Genomic DNA, 6,420 nt, shown 5'->3' with positions numbered 1-6,420 from the left:
GAGGGGCAGGGATAGAGGGAGGTAGAGGTAGAGGGGTAGAGAGAGGTAATGGTAGAGGGGTAGGGGTAGAGAGAGGTAGAGGGGCAGGGATAGAGGGAGGTACAGGTAGAGGGGTAGAGAGAGGTAATGGTAGAGGGGTAGGGGTAGAGAGAGGTAGAGGGTAGGGGTAGAGAGAGGTAGAGGTAGAGGGGTAGAGGGAGGTAGAGGAAGAGGGGTAGGGGTAGAGAGAGGTATAGGGGTAGGCGTAGAGAGAGGTAGAGGTAGAGGGGTCGTGGTAGAGAGAGGTAGAGGGGTAGGGGTAGAGAGAGAGGTAGAGGGGTAGGGGTAGAGAGAGAGGTAGAGGGGTTGGGGTAGAGAGAGGTAGAGGTAGAGGGGTTAGGGTAGAGAGAGGTAGAGGTAGAGGGGTTGGGGTAGAGCGAGGTAGAGCAGTAGGGGTAGAGAGAGGTAGAGGTAGAGGGGTAGGGAGAGGTGGTGGGGTAGGGGTAGAGAGAGGAAGAGGTAGAGGTAGAGGGGTAGGGGTAGAGTGAGGTAGAGGGGTAGGGGCCGTGGTAGGGGTAGAGAGAGGTAGAGGGGTAGGGGTAGAGAGAGGCAGAGGTAGAGAGAGGTAGAGGTAGAGGGGTAGGGGTAGAGAGAGGTAGAGGGGTAGGGGTAGAGAGAGGTAGAGGTAGAAGGGTAGGGGTAGAGAGAGGTAGAGGTAGAGGTAGAGGGGTAGAGGTAGAGGGAGAGGTAGTGGGGTGGGTACAGAGAGGTAGAGGTAGTGGGGTAGGGGTAGAGAGATGTAGAGGTGGAGGGGTAAGGGTAGAGAGAGGTAGAGGGGTAGGGGTAGGTAGACATAGAGGGGCAGAGGTAGAGGGGTAGGGGTAGAGAGAGGTAGAGGGGTAGGGGTATGGGTAGAAAGAGGTAGAGGGGTAGGGCTAGAGAGAGGTAGAGGTGAAGGGGTAGAGAGAGGTAGAGGGGCAGGGATAGAGGGAGGTAAAGGTAGAGGGGTAGAGAGAGGTAATGGTAGAGGGGTAGGGGTAGAGAGAGGTAGAGGTAGAGGGTAGGGGTAGAGAGAGGTAGAGGGGTATAGAGAGGTAGAGGTAGAGGGGTAGGGGTAGAGCGGGGTAGGGGTAGAGAGAAGTAGAGGGGCAGGGGTAGAGAGATGTAGAGGGGCAGGGATAGAGGGAGGTAGAGGTAGAGGGGTAGAGAGAGGTAATGGTAGAGGGGTAGGGGTAGAGAGAGGTAGAGGTAGAGGGTAGGGGTAGAGAGAGGTAGAGGTAGAGGGGTAGGGGTAGAGAGAGGTAGAGGGGTAGGGGTAGGTAGGCGTAGGGGGGTAGAGGTAGAGGGGTAGGGGTAGAGAGAGGTAGAGGGGTAGGGGTATGGGTAGAAAGAGGTAGAGGGGTAGGGCTAGAGAGAGGTAGAGGTAAGGGGTAGAGAGAGGTAGAGGGGCAGGGATAGAGGGAGGTAAAGGTAGAGGGGTAGAGAGAGGTAATGGTAGAGGGGTAGGGGTAGAGAGAGGTAGAGGTAGAGGGTAGGGGTAGAGAGAGGTAGAGGGGTAGAGAGAGGTAGAGGTAGAGGTAGAGGGGTAGGGGTAGAGCGGGGTAGGGGTAGAGAGAAGTAGAGGGGCAGGGGTAGAGAGAGGTAGAGGGGCAGGGATAGAGGGAGGTAGAGGGGTAGAGAGAGGTAATGGTAGAGGGGTAGGGGTAGAGAGAGGTAGAGGTAGAGAGAGGTAGAGGGTTAGGGGTAGAGAGAAGTAGAGGGGTAGGGGTAGGTAGGCGTAGGGGGGTAAAGGTAGAGGGGTAGGGGTAGAGAGAGGTAGAGGGGTAGGGATATGGGTAGAAAGAGGTAGAGGGGTAGGGCTAAAGAGAGGTAGAGGTGAAGGGGTAGAGAGTGTTAGAGGGGCAGGGATAGAGGGAGGTAAAGGTAGAGGGGTAGAGAGAGGTAATGGTAGAGGGGTAGGGGTAGAGAGAGGTAGAGGGGCAGGGATAGAGGGAGGTAGAGGTAGAGGGGTAGAGAGAGGTAATGGTAGAGGGGTAGGGGTAGAGAGAGGTAGAGGTAGAGGGTAGGGGTAGAGAGAGGTAGAGGGGTAGAGGGAGGTAGAGGTAGAGGAAGAGGGGTAGGGGTAGAGAGAGGTATAGGGGTAGGCGTAGAGAGAGGTAGAGGTAGAGGGGTCGGGGTAGAGAGAGGTAGAGGGGTAGGGGTAGAGAGAGAGGTAGAGGGGTTGGGGTAGAGAGAGGTAGAGGTAGAGGGGTTAGGGTGGAGAGAGGTAGAGGGGTTGGGTTAGAGAGAGGTAGAGGGGTAGGGGTAGAGAGAGGTAGAGGTAGAGGAGTAGGGAGAGGTAGTGGGGTAGGGGTAGAGAGAGGAAGAGGTAGAGGAAGAGGGGTAGGGGTAGAGTGAGGTAGAGTCGTAGGGGCCGTGGTAGGTGTAGAGAGAGGTAGAGGGGTAGGGGTAGAGCGAGGCAGAGGTAGAGAGAGGCAGAGGTAGAGAGAGGTAGAGGTAGAGGGGTAGTGATAGAGAGAGGTAGAGGTAGAGGTAGAGGGGTAGTGGTAGAGAGAGGTAGAGGTGTAGGGGTAGAGAGAGGTAGAGGGGTAGGGGTAGGTAGACGTAGAGGGGTAGAGGGGTAGGGGTAGAGAGAGGTAGAGGTAGAGGGGTAGGGATAGAGAGAGAGAGGGGTAGAGGTAGAGGGGTAGGGGTAGAGAGAGGTAGAGGGGTAGGGGTAGAGAGAGGTAGAGGTAGAAGGGTAGGGGTAGAGAGAGGTAGAGGTAGAGGTAAAGGGGTAGAGGTAGAGGGAGAGGTAGAGGGGTAGGGGTAGAGAGAGGTAGAGGTAGAGGGGTAGGGGTAGATAGAGGTAGGGGGGTAGGGGTAGATAGAGATAGAGGGGCGGGTACAGAGAGGTAGAGGTAGTGGGGTAGGGGTAGAGAGACGTAGAGGTGGAGGGGTAGGGGTAGAGAGAGGTAGAGGGGTAGGGGTAGGTAGACGTAGAGGGGTAGAGGTAGAGGGGTAGGGGTAGAGAGAGGTAGAGGGGTAGGGGTATGGGTAGAAAGAGGTAGAGGGGTAGGGCTAGAGAGAGGTAGAGGTGAAGGGGTAGAGAGAGGTAGAGGGGCAGGGATAGAGGGAGGTAAAGGTAGAGGGGTAGAGAGAGGTAATGGTAGAAGGGTAGGGGTAGAGGTAGAGGGTAGGGGTAGAGAGAGGGTAGAGGGGTAGAGAGAGGTAGAGGTAGAGGTAGAGGGGTAGGGGTAGAGCGGGGTAGGGGTAGAGAGAAGTAGAGGGGCAGGGGTAGAGAGAGGTAGAGGGGCAGGGATAGAGGGAGGTAGAGGTAGAGGGGTAGAGAGAGGTAATGGTAGAGGGGTAGGGGTAGAGAGAGGTACAGGTGGAGGGGAGGGGTAGAGAGAGGTAGAGGTAGAGGGGTAGGGGTAGAGAGAGGTAGAGGGGTAGGGGTAGGTAGACGTAGAGGGGTAGAGGTAGAGGTGTAGGGGTAGAGAGAGGTAGAGGGGTAGGGGTATGGGTAGAAAGAGGTAGAGGGGTAGGGCTAGAGAGAGGTAGAGGTGAAGGGGTAGAGAGAGGTAGAGGGGCAGGGATAGAGGGAGGTAGAGGTAGAGGGGTAGAGAGAGGTAATGGTAGAGGGGTAGGGGTAGAGAGAGGTAGAGGGGCAGGGATAGAGGGAGGTAGAGGTAGAGGGGTAGAGAGAGGTAATGGTAGAGGGGTAGGGGTAGAGAGAGGTAGAGGGTAGGGGTAGAGAGAGGTAGAGGTAGAGGGGTAGAGGGAGGTAGAGGAAGAGGGGTAGGGGTAGAGAGAGGTATAGGGGTAGGCGTAGAGAGAGGTAGAGGTAGAGGGGTCGTGGTAGAGAGAGGTAGAGGGGTAGGGGTAGAGAGAGAGGTAGAGGGGTTGGGGTAGAGAGAGGTAGAGGTAGAGGGGTTAGGGTAGAGAGAGGTAGAGGTAGAGGGGTTGGGGTAGAGCGAGGTAGAGCAGTAGGGGTAGAGAGAGGTAGAGGTAGAGGGGTAGGGAGAGGTGGTGGGGTAGGGGTAGAGAGAGGAAGAGGTAGAGGTAGAGGGGTAGGGGTAGAGTGAGGTAGAGGGGTAGGGGCCGTGGTAGGGGTAGAGAGAGGTAGAGGGGTAGGGGTAGAGAGAGGCAGAGGTAGAGAGAGGTAGAGGTAGAGGGGTAGTGATAGAGAGAGGTAGAGGTAGAGGGGTAGTGGTAGAGAGAGGTAGGGGTAGAGAGAGGTAGAGGTAGAGGTGTAGGGGTAGAGAGAGGTAGAGGTAGAGGTGTAGGGGTAGAGAGAGGTAGAGGGGTAGGGGTAGAGCGGGGTAGGGGTAGAGAGAAGTAGAGGGGCAGGGGTAGAGAGAGGTAGAGGGGCAGGGATAGAGGGAGGTAGAGGTAGAGGGGTAGAGAGAGGTAATGGTAGAGGGGTAGGGGTAGAGAGAGGTACAGGTGGAGGGGAGGGGTAGAGAGAGGTAGAGGTAGAGGGGTAGGGGTAGAGAGAGGTAGAGGGGTAGGGGTAGGTAGACGTAGAGGGGTAGAGGTAGAGGTGTAGGGGTAGAGAGAGGTAGAGGGGTAGGGGTATGGGTAGAAAGAGGTAGAGGGGTAGGGCTAGAAAGAGGTAGAGGTGAAGGGGTAGAGAGAGGTAGAGGGGCAGGGATAGAGGGAGGTAGAGGTAGAGGGGTAGAGAGAGGTAATGGTAGAGGGGTAGGGGTAGAGAGAGGTAGAGGGGCAGGGATAGAGGGAGGTAGAGGTAGAGGGGTAGAGAGAGGTAATGGTAGAGGGGTAGGGGTAGAGAGAGGTAGAGGGTAGGGGTAGAGAGAGGTAGAGGTAGAGGGGTAGAGGGAGGTAGAGGAAGAGGGGGTAGGGGTAGAGAGAGGTATAGGGGTAGGCGTAGAGAGAGGTAGAGGTAGAGGGGTCATGGTAGAGAGAGGTAGAGGGGTAGGGGTAGAGAGAGAGGTAGAGGGGTTGGGGTAGAGAGAGTTAGAGGTAGAGGGGTTAGGGTAGAGAGAGGTAGAGGTGAAGGGGTAGAGAGAGGTAGAGGGGCAGGGATAGAGGGAGGTAGAGGTAGAGGGGTAGAGAGAGGTAATGGTAGAGGGGTAGGGGTAGAGAGAGGTAGAGGGGCAGGGATAGAGGGAGGTAGAGGTAGAGGGGTAGAGAGAGGTAATGGTAGAGGGGTAGGGGTAGAGAGAGGTAGAGGGTAGGGGTAGAGAGAGGTAGAGGTAGAGGGGTAGAGGGAGGTAGAGGAAGAGGGGTAGGGGTAGAGAGAGGTATAGGGGTAGGCGTAGAGAGAGGTAGAGGTAGAGGGGTCGTGGTAGAGAGAGGTAGAGGGGTAGGGGTAGAGAGAGAGGTAGAGGGGTTGGGGTAGAGCGAGGTAGAGCAGTAGGGGTAGAGAGAGGTAGAGGTAGAGGGGTAGGGAGAGGTGGTGGGGTAGGGGTAGAGAGAGGAAGAGGTAGAGGTAGAGGGGTAGGGGTAGAGTGAGGTAGAGGGGTAGGGGCCGTGGTAGGGGTAGAGAGAGGTAGAGGGGTAGGGGTAGAGAGAGGCAGAGGTAGAGGTAGAGGGGTAGTGATAGAGAGAGGTAGAGGTAGAGGGGTAGTGGTAGAGAGAGGTAGGGGTAGAGAGAGGTAGAGGTAGAGGTGTAGGGGTAGAGAGAGGTAGAGGTGTAGGGGTAGAGAGAGGTAGAGGGGTAGGGGTAGAGAGAGGTGGAGGTAGAGGGGTAGGGGTAGAGAGAGGTAGAGGGGTAGGTGTAGAGGTAGAGGGGTAGGGGTAGAGTGAGGAAGAGGGGTAGGGGTAGAGAGAGATAGAGGGGTAGGGGTAGAGGGAGATAGAGGGGTAGGGGCAGAGAGGGGTAAGGGTAGAGAGAGGTAGAGGTAAATGGGTAGGGGTAGAGAGAGGTAGAGGGGTAGGGGTAGAGAGAGGTAGAGGGGTAGGGTAGAGAGTGAGGTAGAGGGGTAGGGTAGAGAATGAGGTAGAGGTAGAGGGGTAGGGGTAGAGAGAGATAGAGTTAGACGGGCAGGGGTAGAAAGAGGTAGAGGGGCAGGGGTAGAGAGAGGTAGCGGTAGAGGGGTAGAGAGAGGTAGAGGGGTAGGGTAAGGTAGAGGTAGAGGTAGAGGGGTAGGGGTAGAGAGAGGTAGAGGTAGAGGGGTAGAGCAAGGTAGAGGTAGAGGTGTAGAGAGAGGAAGAGGGGTAGGGGTAGAGAGAGGTAGAGGGGTAGGGGTAGAAAGAGGTAGAGGTAGAGGGGTACGGGTAGAGAGAGGTAGAGGTAGAGGGGTATGGGTAGAGAGAGGTAGAGGGGTATGGGTAGAGAGAGGTAGAGGGGTAGGGGTAGAGAGAGGTAGAGGGGTAGGGGTAGAGAGAGGTAGGGTTAGAGGGGTAGAGAGAGGTAGAGGAAGAGGTAGAGGGGTAGGGGTAGAGAGAGGTAGAGGTAGAGAAGGGTACCCTGCATGGGTAAAAGCATAGCTATTG

This window comes from Triturus cristatus, chromosome 11 (assembly GCF_964204655.1).
Source record: "Triturus cristatus chromosome 11, aTriCri1.1, whole genome shotgun sequence".
Classification (NCBI taxonomy): domain Eukaryota; kingdom Metazoa; phylum Chordata; class Amphibia; order Caudata; family Salamandridae; genus Triturus; species Triturus cristatus.
The sequence above is the reverse complement of the archived record's forward strand: the minus strand, read 5'-3'. Positions refer to the sequence as shown.